Raw genomic sequence first — 17079 nt, 5'->3', positions numbered from 1 at the left:
ATTGTGAGGTGATGCTGCAGTTACACCCTACTTACAATTACAGTGTTCTACACACATATTCATAACCATCACCTCCTAATGACCATTAAGTTTAGAACATTACAAGCTTTCATAAAAGACCTTACCAGACATATATTTAGACACAATAACATTGTATAAACTGGTTGATTCAGATGTTTATATTGGGGGGTTGAGGCACCCTGTTCTCCCCATGGGGAGTCTGGACCCTGATTGTCACAATGGGGAACAAATATTTAATAATGGGCTTGTCTGTCTAGCAGAGAAAGGTATGACATGATCCAAAGACTGAAGTTGAAGCTAGACATATTCAGACTGTAAATAAGGCATTAATTCTTAATGTGAGAGTATTTAACCACTGGAACAATTTACCCATGGTTGTGAAGGATTCTTTACCACTGACAATTTTTAAATCCAGATTGGATATTTTTCTCGTAGACTCATAGACTTTGTCAGAAGGGACCATTATGATCATCTAGGCTGACCTTCTGCACAACGGCCACAGAATCTCACCCACCCACTCCTGCAATAAACCTCTCACCTATGTCTGAGCTATTTAAGTCCTCAAATCATGGTTTAAAGACTTCAAGGTGCAGAGAATCTTCCAGCAAGTGACCCATAGGAAATACCTCAGGAATTATTTTTGGGGAGCTCTATGCTCTGTGTTATACAGGAGGTCAGACTAGATGATCACAGTGGTCTCTGCTGGCCTTGGAATCTATGAATCTGTAGCAACAGTAGTGAGGAATGCCTTTTTGTCCACATCTAGCTAGTAATTAGCCAGGAAGTTGTACCCATTCTTTTTGGATGAGGGCACTGTAATCCATGCTTTAGTCACCTCCAGGCTGGACTATTGCTAGTGTCTCTTCCTAGAGACTATTGAAGAGACTCACTCAGATCCCAACAGCCTGTCTTCTGAGCAAGAAATAATTATAACCCATTATATCAGTGCTCTGGGACTTCTGCTGGCTCCCCATCCATTGAAACCAAAACCGTTTCAAAGTGCTAGTCACCACCTACAAGACACTAGGAGAGCTGTGGGTGTTCAGCACCTTTGAAAATAGGACGCTAGAGTGTCTAGATCTGGTGCCCAAAAACTGAAGCACTCAAAATTAGAAGTGATCTTTCAATATTGAGCCTTGGGCAACTCAAGGCCCAAGGCTGCACAGAAAGTCAGAAGCAAATCTTCTGACTCCTAAACTGCGTTCTTTACTTCATACCAAATGCAAAATGACATTCACGGCAATGCAGGCACACTGTACTGCATGACTTGTTTGTTCAACAAGAAGGAATGCCTATGATATGTTTCTCCATGGAAGAGACTTATATATGTTTGACTTGATGATAGAGAATGAGCTGTGTGCAAAAATATAAAAAGAAGAACTACTGCAAGGCTTGCTATTATTATTGGGTCAATATTCCAGATTGCCCATTGAGTTTGGTGCTGTAGACATAGGAACGAGTAATGCTTTCTTCTAACCTGGTCAGGTCACAACCAAGGCTCTCACCACCAGAGCTACTCAGAAAATGTCTGGAACAGCTGAAATAAATAACTGTTGCACTTGACTTACTGGTCTTTTTGACCTTCTAGAAGGCATTACCTCTAGAAAACTACTAATTTTGGTTTAATTTTGCCCAGATTCACTGTCACATTGTATAATATCTTCACAGTTCCCTTATAATCACTGTTCTGCTCTTTGCCCATTTTGTTTGTTTTTCTTACCATTTCCTGAGAGTTTTGAAATAAATATTTAGAAATAAGGTAACAAAGTGCCCAAGACAGGATTTTCTGCTTCAGAGAACTGGGATGAAAACTGTGTGCAGCTATACAAAAGAAAAAATAACATACCCTTTACAAACTGTTATACAAAATAGCAGGCATGTAGTTCTTCCTTGGTCAATAAATAAGCTGCTTTGCATAAATTACAGAGATGCATTACTGAGTCTGGGATAAAAATACCAAAAGAAAAAAATACTTTAAGGAGGCAAACAATCACATCTTACAGTATTTATGAAGTACAGGACTGCAGCTTTCCCTCTGGACTTTTTAAAAAAACTCTATTAAATTATACTTCAACTCTAGTTTCAAGAAGGTATTTTTAGAAGCAATTACACTAAGAGGTTTAAGATTCATAGAAACTAATCTATGAGAATCTCTTAGTCTGAAGCACCTCAAATAGCTGAATAAAGCAACTGATCTTCGAAATGAAAGGGAAATAAATCTGTGTACTGGAAAAAAGTGTGGCCTATAACTAGAGATGAAGAAAGCCATTACAGAAATGCTGGTGAATTTGCATGTATAGACACATTCTATGTGGAGAGTAGGATGGGCATTTATATCTCCTTGTGCTCTTCTTATTGGCCATTAACGGTTGGATAGGACAAACTATCATCTATCTGAGGAGTTCAGTTTAATTTAAGACATCTTTTCCTTCAGGGGTTACTCTCCTCCATCCCATGGTCTTTCCCATGATTTCCCAGCAGGCACTTTATGTTGTAGCAATAAGTAAGGGTGGGAAAAATTAAATGCTATGCTTAAAAAAAGTTAAAAATCATTACAAAGATTTTTGTCTATGCTTTACAGTTAAACCCTTACATGTAGGCAGAAAGCTTAATAATTATGGACTTTGGATGGCAGACTCTAGGGACTCGATTAATCATTGCCCTCCTCCTTACGTAATTATTTGCACTGATGTGAAGGAAGAAGTGGACTCTGTAAGTGCAAACTATTATCAATAAATCATTGTCTCAGAGAATTTACTCCTCATGAAAAAAAGTATATATTTTATCATAACATCTGAGCAGCAAACTTTCCATTAACCAATGTTAAAAATTAACTTAGGTATTTTTTTGTATTTTGATTTGAAGTTCACTTTTTCTTTCCTTCTGTAGTACGCGCACTCTCTTTTTTTCTGTGCATCTTTTTCAGGATCTGTATTTTCCTTCAGACCTTTTATAATGTTGAGTAATTTATAGTTCTATTTTTTCATCCTTCTGTCATACTGAGAAGACCTTTTTCTCTTTAGCAGCTCATTTTTCCTTTTGGAGTAAGTCACTCTCTTTCTGTCATGCTCATTTGTTTTATCCCTGTATTTTTTATTTCTTCACTCTAACTTTCTTATTTTTCATTTATCCAAGTCTGTCCCTTCTCGGTTAAATACTTCCCTCATGTACCTTCCCTGCTTCTTCCTTCATTCTCCCTCCAACCATCTGTCCTCCTCTCTGCATGTTCCTCCAGTCCCTCCTTCCTCTAACATGTTCCTTTGTGTTTCTTTTTCACCCTTTCCTTCCAAACCCTCACATCACTTCCATAGGACCTGGCCAATCAAGCTTCCCCTGCTCCTATCAGTAGGATGGCAATCAGCCTGCAGAATCCCTTCTAGTGCCCATATGCTGTGTAGATTACTGAGGAGTACTCATTCCTTCACATTTTGCTGTGATTCTCAGGAGGAAGTGGATGTAACCACCACTCCCTGATGAGAAGAGCTTATCTGCATTAAGGATGGGGAGCTTCAGTCTCAACTGCTAAAGGTCTGAAAAAGTGCTACTACGTATGAGACTGTTCTGCTTGGATCCCAGCACCCAGGGAGATCTAAACTATAGTGGCTTTGAGTCATTAAGTTTGGATCCAGATTGATTTTCAGAGGTTTTTGGAGCTGAAGTTTTTCAGCCAGGTGAGGGGGATTAGCAGAAGACTCCTTGAAGTCCATTAGGGATCACACTAGGCAGATCAAATCTACCTGGGAAGCACTTGATATCTACAGTAATGGACACTACAGAAAATCTTAAAAGAAAGATTTCTGAAGCTCATTAGCCAGGAGACAGAACTAAATTAAATATTGCTGGGGAGCCTCATATGTGAGCATGTACAGTTTAGCAGCTGAGAATCTAAAGTACTAGGAGAAGTGACCCACCCTATAGTGATAGTCCCCAAATAATTTTAAAGGCAGTCTGTTTTTAAGAAAGCATCTATTTTACCTGAGATAAATACATATATTTTCCCTTGCCCATTTTTATGTGAACAGGTGTGTACACTGTGTGGGATCATTTTCATGTGTACCCATTTTTACCTTGGCTAACTGCTTTCAGATCCAGGTTAGAACAAGCATTAACACAAACTTATGTAATTAACTTAGGTTTGAGGTTTTGCATTGCGGGTTTCTTTAAAAACAAGAGTTGAGTTTCATATGTTTATGGGCCTTGTTCTGAACAAGGCATGCAAGGATTTAATGGGCCACCTGCTGCATCTTTAGTACAAGGAGAAATGCCTGCATGTTCCTTCAGCCGATAAATATATTAAAATTTAAAGTGTGGGGTTTTGTGGAATTGCACTTTTCTGATGGCCACGTTATATTACCCTATGGTGTTGAAGAGCAGTAATGAAGTATAACATTTTTGGTCTTCTTTGATCATGAGTCTCTTTCCTCAGGGTGATGGCATGTTGAATGCCTTATACTTCTATTCTAAAGTACTTATATGGGCCCATCACTATGACCTTGAGCACCTCACAATCTTTAATGTATTTGTATGACAGGTTGGGCCCCTTGGGATGCCACCTGATGTGTTGAGAGACCACTGAGTCCACCGGTTATGCCAGCCTGGGACCCTTTTTACCTGTCTTGTTGAGCCAGGCCATTAAGCCTCCTCCAGCAAACACACAGGCAGGGCCACACCCAACTGCAGACCAAAACAGACACTGAGATCAGTTCTGGGACGGCTCAGCTTAAGGGTCTTGTCCCAGCACTCAGATGTCCACCTCCCTTGGAGTGCAGACCCAAAGGTATATTATGAAATCCGCCTCCTCCCTCAATGTGGAGGAAGATATGCACAACTTCTCCCCCCACCTTGCAGTTAGAAATTACAGAAACAGGGTTTAAGAAGAAACAAAACAAATGTTATTAACTGTAAAAGACAGATTTTAAGTGCTTAAAGGGGTAGCAAACAGAATAAAGCAGATTACTAAACAAATAAAACCAAACACACAAACTAAGCTTGTTTTACTTAAGGAATTGGTTACAAATAGTAATTTCTCACCCTAGATATTGTTGCAAGCAGATTACAGAAAGTCTTGAAAGGCAGATACACTAGTCTCCAGCTTGAAACCTCTGTTAGTATTACTCACAAGACAGTCTTCCAGCTTGGACTCAATCCTTCTCCCCTGCCCCGCCCAATTTAGTTCTTGCTTCCAGCTCTTTTTCAGTGTCTCTTTGGGTGGAAAGGCAGAGGAGGACCATGATGATGTCACTTCCCTGCCTTATATAGCTCTTGTGTAAGGCAGGAACCCTTTGTCTTCTAGTGGAAAACCACTGGTATTCCAAAAGGGGAGGAGAGGTATCCAGCACCATGTGACTCAGACCCATGTCCCTGCAGGCCTGTGGCAGCCATTGCTCGTAGGCTGTCTCCAGCATCCACAGGAAGACTAAGCCCTTTCACAGTCCATTATCTCTGCTAATGGCCCATTAGCCCTGTCTGGCTTTTCCATTGTTGCACCTGAAGAGCTCGTTGGGGTTGACACCCAAAGTAACACATTTGAAATACTGATACATAGTTAATATTCCTAACTTCAGATACAAAAATGATACAGGCATACAAATTGGATAATCACATTCAGTAAATCATAACCTTTCCAATGATACCTTACATGAGCCATCCTGCATAAAGTATATCTCAGTTATGTCATATTCATATCATAAGCATATTTTCATAACGAATATGGAGTGAAATGTCACATTATTTATCCTCACAAACCCCCATGAGGTAGGAATATGCTATTATCTCCATTTTATGGATAGGGAAGGGAGACACAGAGAGACTAAGTGACTTGTTCATGGTCCTACAGGAAGTCTGTGGGGGAGCAGGAAATTGAATCCCAATCTCCTAAATTCTACATGTATGCCCTAATCACTGAACCATCCTTCCTTATGTCACATTGACCTTGACTATAAATGGGGTAAAATTCAAGTTTTAATACAGTGCCTGCATTTTTCTGTTTTAAAATGTCAATACATGCAATGGAACTTGTCAAAACATTTAGTTCAAAAACAGATGAAATATGGCCTGTTTTCAAGAAACAAATATTTTACTTCCTTTGCTGGTTTGGTTTTTTTGTTTGTTTTTTTGTTTTTGTTTTTTTTAAATTAAGCTTTTGAAAAACCAAAAGTAATCTGAAAACTAAATAATTTGTTGGGGTTTTTTGGGTGTGAAAACAAAAATCTTTCCATCTTTTGACATTTTTTGTGCAAAATACTTATCACTTTCCAACCAGCTTTAATGTAGTAATATTTTGTGCTTACACTGCATTTCATCTGACAGTCTCCAAAGGCTTTATAACATTTAGTCACCTTTATTAACCTCATTTCACAGAGGAGGAATTGAGGCCCAGATAGTTAAAATGACTTGCCCACACTCACACAGCAAATCAGAATGAGAGTTGGAGCTGGATTAATGAGGTCCCCTGTGACCTCACTGCCATGTGCCCTCCCTCCTTTGAGTAACAGCATCCGGGACCATCCGCACAAGTGCTGTCGGCTGGGCTGATGGGTGGTTCAGCACCATTCCCCTTTAGACGGCTAAGCCTCCCCCTTTCCATACTGCCCACTTTTGTTCACAACATAAAGGGGTAGAAGCTTTTAGATGAAAGTTCAGAATATGATTTTATCATGTGATTCCAGAAACTAGGACCCGAGGCACGGGCCCACAGTACCTATGCTTTCATCTAACCCTGGGTAGAGGATCCTGGTCTTGTGAAGCCCAGTCCCTTGTTCTAACAGTTAAATAATGCCTAAATATTGTGGTGCTGATTGCAGACAGCAGTGTCAGGGCTTTACTGTGTTTTTCACATTCACTGACTTTCAGACCATGCACAATTTCACTGCACATCCACGCATCACTGAACTAATAGTTATATATTTTGGATTAAGTCTAAATACTTAGAGTTTCTGTCTTTCAAGGTCTTTCAGGTTATATCCTGTTATCTTTGTCTGTGTGCTAAGCAGATTTAAAGTCTCTGGACCATCTCTTAAGAGTCTAACAATAGGATTAGAAAGACCATTTGTAGGGTTGTACATAAAATATTCATCAGAAAGATTAGTGTGGACTAGCCATTGCAGTGTATGGTGAAACTATCAAACTATGCATTATTTTCCAAAGGCTTTTTATAACTATAAAACTTACATGGTTTTAATCCATTCCTTTAAAAATTATATGCACTGAAATAGTCATTTTTCAATTGTGGCAAATGAGCATAAAGCATAAGAGACATTTTTGTACATATTGTATACAAATTATACATGTTGATGCATAAATCAAAACAAATGGTAAGTGAATACATAATACAGTGAAAAAACAGATATACAATATTTAAAACAGAGTGTAAAGGTTCCTTGTTATACCACCCATTTGCAGGGTGGTCATTACAAAACAGAATGAACACATTTTAATATTTCATGTAAATATCACCCTGTCCTAAATAACCTTCCACATTAAAAACGTTTAATTATTCTAGATCCACCCTTCCTTGAATACGAGTAAAGCACCTATAGATAGAGAAAACATGCAAAGTGTAAATTGCCTCATCAAAGCTCATTTTTACAAACTGCCTGCTTGAGTTATTTTTGCTTTCCAACATGCAGTTTTAACAGGAGTGCAGAGCCAGTTTTTGACAAAACGTAAAATATCTGATATGACCCATTAAACAGAATGAAAAGATCGGTAAGTACCTACCTTGTCCTCATTTTCTTTGGGTTCAGCTCTTGTACCTTTTTCAGTCTTGCAGCACTCCCATGGTGCTGGCAGACCCACAGCACAGACCTGATTGATACATTGTGACAAACTCTCGGCCTCCCTTCTGTTTAGCATCAATGTAGATTGCTAGACTTTGTGTGTCTATTTCCAGACAGAGGCGTTATTGTGAGAAAAAAGAACCATCATGAGAAACGATGGATCTGGTTAAGGCACATTGTGTTCTTCCAACATGTCGAAGAGAATTTATCTATTCACCAACTACCGGTTTTGGCTGTAGGTCACTAGGGTGCTAATGCCAAGCAAGGCTAAAAGCCTTGATAGGATTTAGGGGTAATCTTAGGAAGAAAGAGTGAGAACAGATATTATTAGCATTTGGGTAGGCAATTGCTAATCCAGCAATAGTACAATCTGGGTGGAACAGAAGACAGTACAAAACTGATTAACCATTTCACTCACAAATACAAATGAAAAAGGTTTCTGTCAAGTGGAGGGTGAGGAACCCCGGTGGGCCAGTTTATATTCCATCTTAGTCCCGCGGCCCACTGGGGATATTGGCTGGAGGCTCCTCCAAAGAGCCATGAACATGGGTGTGTACTTGGAGCGGTTCACCTCTGTCCCTGAAGCCTGTCCCTTTGGTGGCGCGAGGGAGACCCTGGCGTACGCATATCTTCAGTGTGCCAGGCTGCAGCCCCTTTTCCGGCTTCTCCAGAACCTCTTATCGAGGTTCTGGCTGCACTTTTCCCCGCACTTGTTTATTTATGCACACCCGATTCGAAGCCCCACAAAGTCACGGGACCACCTCGTCAGCCTCCTCCTAGCCATGGCCAAGGTGGCCATTCATAACACCAGGGAGAGGAGGTTGGCAGGGGGGTGGCCTGCGACTGTAGGGCTGTTTTTCGCTCCTTTATCAGTTCACGCATCCAGGCAGAGTTCCACTGAGCAGCAGCCGCCGGCTCTCTCGACATCTTCGAGGAGCAGTGGGCGCTGTCCGGGGTTCTCTGCTTGGTGTCCTCTTCAGTTTTCCTAGTTTTGGCCCTTTGACCCCCATGCCTTTCCCATTATTGCATTTGTTGTCCCCCTCACTCAGTTGGGTTCCGGGTTTAGTAGCCCTTCCCTAGGCTGGGGGAGGGGCTTTTAGCAGTGGGCGAGTTAGCGCTCGCCCACGTCTTGGTGCTCAAAAGGACCACTCTCTTATATCCTTCTGGTTGGACTCCATCACAATACATATTCCATGTTTTCCTCTCTCTCTCTCTAGGCATTTCCGTGTGTAGTTCTTCTAGCTCAAACACTGTTTATCTCAATGGTAAGACTAGATCCTGTTCTTATTACAGGTAAGCAAGCAGGAAGAAAACACAAGAATAAACCAGCCATGCACAGCATATCTCCCAAATCCTAGTCCGTACATTGCTCTGCAAAAAAAAGTCAACTAAACTGCATTTCATGGATTATTATTTATCAGTTATTTTGCAGTAATGCTGAAAGGGCCTGGTGAGGACTGGAGCCCAATTGTGTTATATTCTGTTCACACACAGCAAGACACAATCTCTTCCCTGAAACGCTTACAATCTAATCATACATTCCATTGGGATAGCAGCATTGAAAGGTCAGTTCTGATCAGGTGGTTATAATTGTTTCAAGCACTGTACTAATAGACTTAACTAGATCTGTAGGAACCTTCTGCTCTCACACAATCACACTTCTGTATTTGCTATAGCTGTAATTTAAAACAGGCTTATACTTTCTGAAAAATGGACATGTTGATCTATGAAGTAACGTTTGTCTTCACTTGTAAGACAGGGAGATGGGAACATAACATTTATGATGATTCTACCGCTCTTGAGTTATCACTGCTCACTATCCTCAAGAAGATAAGTATCAGAACAAAGATTAGCTGTCATGAATTCCTCACAGATGCCAAGAACAGAAAAAAAATAAAAATCAGAATTTAAAGACAGAAAGCCCATATCACTGAAAATAATGAGTGAGCTGCTTAAGGATTTCCTGGTTGTATGCCTGAATGAGCAGAAATCATTCCAAAACTTCAGTTATTTAGGCCAAGGGAAAGATTTGAAAATTACACATGGTCAAGTGTTGACCCAATAGGTCTGGCTAGACTCAAGGCTCAATTTAAGCCTATGATGTTGATTCTAGGTCAGGGGTGGGCAAACTTTTTAGCCTGAAGGCCACATCAGGTTTCAGAAATTGTATGGAGGGCCAGTTAGGGGACGCTGTGCCAGGCTGTGCCCCTGCCCCCTATCTGCTCCCCCTTGCTTCTTTCCCCCTGACAGCCCCCCACCCCTGGGACTCCTGCCCCATCCAATCCCCCATTCCCTGAAGGCCCCCCAGGACCCCAGCCCCATCCACACACACCCCGCTCCCTGTCCCCTGACCGCCCCCAGAACCCCTGCCCCTGACTGCCCCCCACCCAGGGGCGGCTCTACCAATTTTGCCACCCCAAGCAGTCACTGCCGAATTGCCGCCGCACCCGGAAGAGCGGCAGGGCTGCCACCCAAAAGCCATTGCGGGGAGAGCGGCAGAGCTGCCGCCAAATTGCCACCACGGGACACGGACTGCCGCCCCATTCTGAATGCCGCCCCAAGCACCTGCTTGGAAAGCTGGTGCTTGGAGCCGGCCCTGACCCCACCACCCCATCCAACCTCCCTCCTTCCTGACTGCCCCCCCGAACCCCTGCCCCCATTCAACCCTCCCCCCCGTTGCCCACCCTCTGACTGCCCTGACCCCATCCACACCCCTGCCCCCTGACCACCACCCCAAACTCCCCTACCCTCTATCCAAACTCCCCTGCTCCTTGCCTCCTTACCACACAGCACAGAGCACTGGTGGCTGGTGGCGCTACAGCCACGCTGCCCAGAGCATTGCCCGGTCGCCCAGAGCATTGCAGTGATGTAGTGTAGTAAATTGCTCTCCATAACTGCTACCAGTAGCACATTCCTGCGCAGAGCAGTTTAATACACTACACTGGCAGCATGGCACGCTGAGGCTGTGGGGGAGGGGGAACAGCGGGAGGGGCCGGGGTGAACCTCCCGGGCCAGGAGCTCAGGGGCTGGACAGGAGGGTCCCGCGGACCGGATGTGGCCCATGGGCCGTAGTTTGCCCACCTCTGTTCTAGGCGCTGTGTTGCTAACTACCAAATAAAGAAATTACTCCAGTTAGTGTCTCAAATGAGTTACATCATCCTCACCAAGACTAACACTATCTGAGTACAACCTTCATTCAGTACTCAGTACTCCCTATTGTCTAGATCAGGATCACATTCCTCAGAGTCTTAATTAGTTACCAGAGACTCAAGGCTGTCTTAGCCTATTCATTGTCTAGTCACTGTTGACTGTTTTGTAGACATCACAGCAAAGTTGAGTCTGAAGAAGGGGTTTTAAAGCAGTCAGGTTCCATTGGCTTCAGTGGTACCTCTGACCATCAGACTATTGTTATTATATGTTTAAGTATGGATTCAGGTGCCTAACATTAGGTGCTCAACTTGAAAGTTTTGCCATTAGAATCTAAAATGTTGTAACTAAAGTTCCTGCTCCATTTGCATTTGGGCCCCAATCCAAAGCCCCACCGAAGTCAATGAGAATCTTGCCACTGACTTGCATGGATTTTGGATTGAGCCCATGTAGCATATTCTTAAAATCTAAATAATCTTAAAATGTATTTGCTCATCTTTTATAAAAGAATTTTAAAAGAAACAATGTAAATGACTTTGCCTTAAAGTTGATTACAAAAGCCTCTGGCTCACAACCAATTCAGAATACTTTCCAAGATAAGTAACACCTTCATATCTTCCCAAAGGAGATTCATCCACATTTGGTCTAAGTCAACATCCTGTTTGGAATAAGATCTATTATATTTTAATAATTTCTTCACACCAGGAGCATTTATCTAGTTGAATTGGGTCAGTTAAATTTTTGGGTTCATGAAATAATTATTAGTTATGTACTTCACAAAAACAATTAAAGGCACATTCCATGAGTCAAACGATCTAAATTTGACATTACACAAGACAGACAATAAACAAAAACAAAAACAGGCAGGTGTGAGGGAGAGAACAAGGGTAAAAATGATAAGATCAGAGGGTTACTCAGCAAGGCCATGATCCTGAAATCAGAGCCATGCACAAATATTCTTGTGCCCACACAAACCCCCATTGACTTCAGTTGGACTCTGTACAGGCTCAGCAGCCCACCCATGGGAATATGATTACAGGATTATCACGCAAGGCATATGAACATTATGATGATTCATTCTGCTGCTTTTTCATCCCCTCACACCCCAACAGCAGAAGCACATTTTTAAAGTTTAACAGAACAATAAGGGGCTGCCCAGAAAAACAGGCAGGAAGGAAAAGAATCTCCCTAGACAGCCACCTCTCTGCCAACGCTCAAGACCTATTAAGGGAGAATGCCAGAACTATTAGCTTTGATGATTTTGCCTCTATCTCCAGCCAACCTACAAAACTGTTTTTGACCAGTCGAGGACCCTAATGCAGTAAGAGTCAAGTGTTTCTAATTTAGTAAGAGTCAAATTTAGAGAAACAGATCAGTCCATTGTTTTGAAGGCCATGCCACTCAAGAGTTGCAACTAGCTAATCATCAGGTTACACTCCAGGTCTGAAACCAACTTGACAAGAAAATAAATTGAGAAGGTTATCCCCTAACTGACCCATCAGCTTCATGCCTCACTAAAATCATGGAGCTTCAGGGTTTAGCAGGCAACAGACATTAACAGCTCTGTAGACATCTGCATGATGTCTCATCAATTATCTATGAAGTGAGCTGTAGCTCACGAAAGCTTATGCTCAAATAAATTTGTTAGTCTCTAAGATGCCACAAGTACTCCTTTTCTTTTTGCGAATATAGACTAACACGGCTGCTACTCTGAAACCTTTTCCTCCTTGCAGTCACAGACAAAGTTTCAAGAGAAATTCCTGAACAGATCTGCTAATTTGTTTTCTTGCGAAGTGGCTTTTCCACAAATAAAACTCTACATCTGTTCTTCGTTCTAGGGCTAGAAACAGAATAAAGAAACCTGCCAAAGGTTACTGGTCAGCTCAATTGATTGACCAGCTAAGATTTATATTAGTCATCTGGTGGAACTTGTTTTGTTTTCACTGCCTCCTCATGAAAAAAAGTGATTTGTTTTCAATTCTTTTGCCACTTAAATCTTCCAGTGAGTAAGCTATGAGCCTGGGTCACTACAAAAGGTTTTTTTTCTCCTGCTGATAATAGCTCACCTTAATTGATCACTCTCGTTATAGTGTGTATGGCAACACCCATTTTTTTCCATGTTCTCTCTCTGTGTGTGTATATGTATACATCTTCCTACTGTATTTTCCACTGCATGCATCTGATGAAGTGGGTTTTAGCCCATGAAAGCTTATGCTCAGATAAATTTGTTAGTCTCTAAGGTGCCACAAGTACTCCTCGGATTTTTTGCTGATACAGACTAACATGGCTACCACTCTGAAACCTGAGTCTAGTCGGTTACACCACTATAAAAATCAGGAATATCAGTCTAAGATAAGATCTTCAGAAATAAGATCTTTAGCAGAGACTGACATTGTATTTATCCTAGCTCTAACGCAAATGTGAATGAAGTGAGTTAACCAATATGCCAGGCAGGGAGGTGATATATACACATTACAAGGAGACAGCATAGCTTCGTATGCTTAGGGCATGTGTGAGACTGGAGAGGCAGGGCTCCTTCACTCTCCATTCCCATCTTACTGGGAGGGTGTCCTTGGGCAATGCAGTAAAAAGTACTTCTCATTGTCTATCTGTATCCCTTATATTCTCATAGCCCCTTTTCCTGTTTGGTCTGCCAGCAACTGCTGCCCTTTGTCTAACTTTGACTGCAAGCTAGGCAGGGCAGGATCCGATCTTCATCCTTAAACCGTTATGCACATCTATGGCACTATATAAACAACAACAGTAACTCATATGATCTCTCTATGCCCCAGTTTTTCCATCTGTAGCACAGGGATGATAACACCTATCTCACAAAGTATTAAGAGATATTACTAATTCACTAACATTAGTAACACACTTAGGCCTTGTCTACACTACGAAATTAGGTTGAATTTATATAAGTCGGTTTTGTAGAAAATGTTTTTATACAGTCAATTGTGTGTGTCCCCACACAAATGTTCTAAGTGCATGTAGTCGGCGGAGTGCATCCACAGTACCGAGGCAACCGTCGACTTCCAGAGCATTGCACTGTGGGTAGCTATCCCACAGTTCCTGAAGTCTCCGCCGCCCATTGGAATTCTGGGTAGAAATCCCAATGCCTGATGGGGCTAAAACATTGTCGCAGGTGGTTCTGGGTACATATCCTCAGGCCCCCCTTCCCTCCCTTCCTCCGTGAAAGCAATGACAGACAATCATTTCGTGCCTTTTTTCTTGGGTTACCCATGTAGATGCCATACCCCGGCAAGCATGGGGCCCACTCAGCTAACCGTCACCATATGTCTCCTGGGTGCTGGCAGACGCAGTACTGCATTGCTACACAGCAGCAGCTTATTGTCTTTTGGCAGCAGACAATGCAGTATGACTGGTAGCTGTTGTTGACATATTCCGGGGTGCTCTTTTAACCGACCTCGATGAGGTCAGGGGTGCCTGGGCAAACATGGGGAGTGACTCAGCCAGGTCATTAACCTTTTAAGTTTCGTCTCATGGTGATTCAGTCCTACTGGCAGTCCTACTGCACCGTCTTTTAATGAGCAGCCAGGAGATGAGGATGGCCAGCCGTCATACTGCAACGTCTTCTGCCCAGCACCCAGGAGATGATGATGGCTAGCGGTTCGACTGCACAATCTGCTGCCAGCAAGATGTATAAAGATAGATGAAGTGGCTCAAAACAAGAAATAGACCAGATTTGTTTTGTATTCATTTTCTCTTCTCTTCCTCCATGAAATCAACGGTCTGCTAAACCCAGTTTTGAGTTCTATCCTTGAGGGGGCCATTCTGTTTCTTGCAAAGCCACCCCCTTTGTTGATTTTAATTCCCTGTAAGCCAGCCCTGTAAGCCATGTTGTCGGTTGCCCCTCCCTCCATCAGAGCAATGGCAAACAATCATTTTGCGCCCTTTTCCCTGGATTGCCCGAGCAGGAGCAGACACCATAGCACAGCAAGCATGGAGGCCGTTCAGCTCACCACAGCAGTTATGACCATTGTAAACACCTCATGCATTATCGTGCAGTTCATGCAGAACCAGCACCTGAAAAACCAGGTGAGGAGGCAATGGCAGCATGGTGATGAGGACATGAACACACTTTTCTCTAAAACCACGTTCCCCCTGCAATTTGGAGATCATGGTGTTAACGAGGCAGGCTCATGCCGTGGAACGCTGATTCTGGACCCGGGAAACAAGCGCAGACTGGTGGGAACGCATAGTGTTGCGGGTCTGGGATGATTCCCAGTGGCTGCAAAACTTTCGAATGCGTAAGGGCACTTTCATGGAACTTTGTGACTTGCTTTCCCCAGCCCTGAAACACAAGAATACCAAGATGAGAGCAGCCCTCACAGTTCACAAGCAAGTGGCAATAGCCCTGTGGAAGCTTGCAATGCCAGACAGCTACCAGTCAGTCGGGAATCAATTTGGAGTGGGCAAATCTACTGTGGGGGCTGCTGTGATGCAAGTAGCCAATGCGATCATTGAGCTGCTGCTATCAAAGGTAGTGACTCTGGGAAATGTGCAGGTCATAGTGGATGGCTTTGCTGCAATGGGATTCCCTAACTGTGGTGGGGCTATAGACGGAACGCATATCCCTATCTTGGGACTGGACCACCAGGGCAGCCAGTACATAAACCGCAAGGGGTACTTTTCAATGGTGCTGCAAACACCATAAGGATCATAAGGGACGTTTCATCAACATCAACGTGGGATGGCTGGGAAAGGTTCATGATGCTCACGTCTTCAGAAACTCTGGTCTGTTTAAATGACTGCAGGAAGGGATTTACTTCCCAGACCAAAAAATAACTGTTGGGGATGTTGAAATGCTTATAGTTACCCTTGGGGACCCAGCCTACCCCTTAATGCCCCCTGGCTCAAGAAGCCATACACAGGCACCCTGGACAGTAGTAAAGAGCTGTTCAACTATAGGCTGAGCAAATGCAGAATGGTGGTAGAGTGTGCATTTGGATGTTTAAAGGGTCGCTGGCGCAGTTTACTGACTCACTCAGACCTCAGCTAAACTAATATTCCCATTGTTATTGCTGCTTGCTGTGTGCTCCACAATCTCTGTGAGAATAAGGGGAAGATGTTTATGGCGTGGTGGGAGGTTGATGCAAATTGCCTGATTGCTGAATATGCGCAGCCAGACACCAGGGTGGTTAGAAGAGCACAGGAGGGTGCGGTGCACATCAGAGAAGCTTTGTAAACCAGTTTCATGACTGGCCAGGGTACTGCGTGACACTTCCATTTGTTTCTCCTTGATGGAAACCCGCCCCCTTGGTTGCCTCTAAATTCTCTATAAGCCACCCGCCCTCCCGACTTCGATCACAGCTTGCTTGCAAAGGAAATAAAGTCACTATCATTTAAAAAAACATGTATTCTTTATTAATTGATTATAAAAATAGGGAGATAACTCACAAGGTAGCCCAGATGGGGTATGGGAGGAGGGTAGGAGGAAAGGAAAAGGCCACTTTAAAACTTGTTGAATGACAGCCTTCTGTTGCTTAAGCTGTCCACTGGGGTGGAGTGGTTGGGTGCCCAGAGCCTCTCCCCCCTGCATTCTTGGGCATCTGGGTGAGGTGGCTATGGAACTTGGGGAGGAGGGAGGGCAGTTAAGCAGGGGCTGCAGCGGCAGTCTGTGATCCTGCTGCCATTCATGAACCTCCACCAGACGCCAGAGCACGTCCGTTTGATCCCGCAGTAGCCCCAGCGTTGCCTCATGCCGCCTCTGATCTTCCTGTTGCCACCTCTCCTCATGTTCATTGGCCACCATCCTGTACTCTGCTATTGTGTCCCACCACACAGCTGTGTCAGTGCCGGACGAATGCATGAGCTGAGAGAACATTTCATCGCGCGTGCATTTTTTTGCCGCCTTATCTGAAATAGCCTTTAGGACGGAGGAGGGAGGCTTGAAACATTTGCAGCTGCTGGAGGAAAAAAAGGGAGTGAAATATTTGAAAAGATACATTTGACAGAACAATGGCTATACTCTTTCACGGTGAACAACACTATTCACATTACATAGCACATGTGATTTTGGTACAAGGTCGCATTTTGCATCTAATATTGAGTGCCTGCAGCTTTGGTGTTAGAGATCACACAAACAGGGCTGGGCAACAGAATTCGGCTT

The 17079-nt window shown here is 43.1% G+C and overlaps 1 long non-coding RNA gene across 2 annotated transcripts; it reads left to right on the top strand.

Moving 5' to 3' along the window:
* Nucleotides 1-2692: 2692 nt before the first annotated feature.
* Nucleotides 2693-10022, top strand: LOC122459816. Of its 2 annotated transcripts, none has more exons than XR_006280759.1 (4): nt 2693-2733; nt 3466-3549; nt 7650-7728; nt 9093-10022. It is a non-coding gene; the product is annotated as an uncharacterized LOC122459816 (long non-coding RNA). The 2 variants fall into 2 exon arrangements; XR_006280758.1 differs by lacking the exon at nt 2693-2733 and adding an exon at nt 2911-3065.
* Nucleotides 10023-17079: the final 7057 nt, after the last annotated feature.

Source organism: Dermochelys coriacea, chromosome 4 (genome assembly GCF_009764565.3).
Source record: "Dermochelys coriacea isolate rDerCor1 chromosome 4, rDerCor1.pri.v4, whole genome shotgun sequence".
Classification (NCBI taxonomy): domain Eukaryota; kingdom Metazoa; phylum Chordata; order Testudines; family Dermochelyidae; genus Dermochelys; species Dermochelys coriacea.
This window is presented reverse-complemented; position numbering and strand designations above follow the sequence as displayed.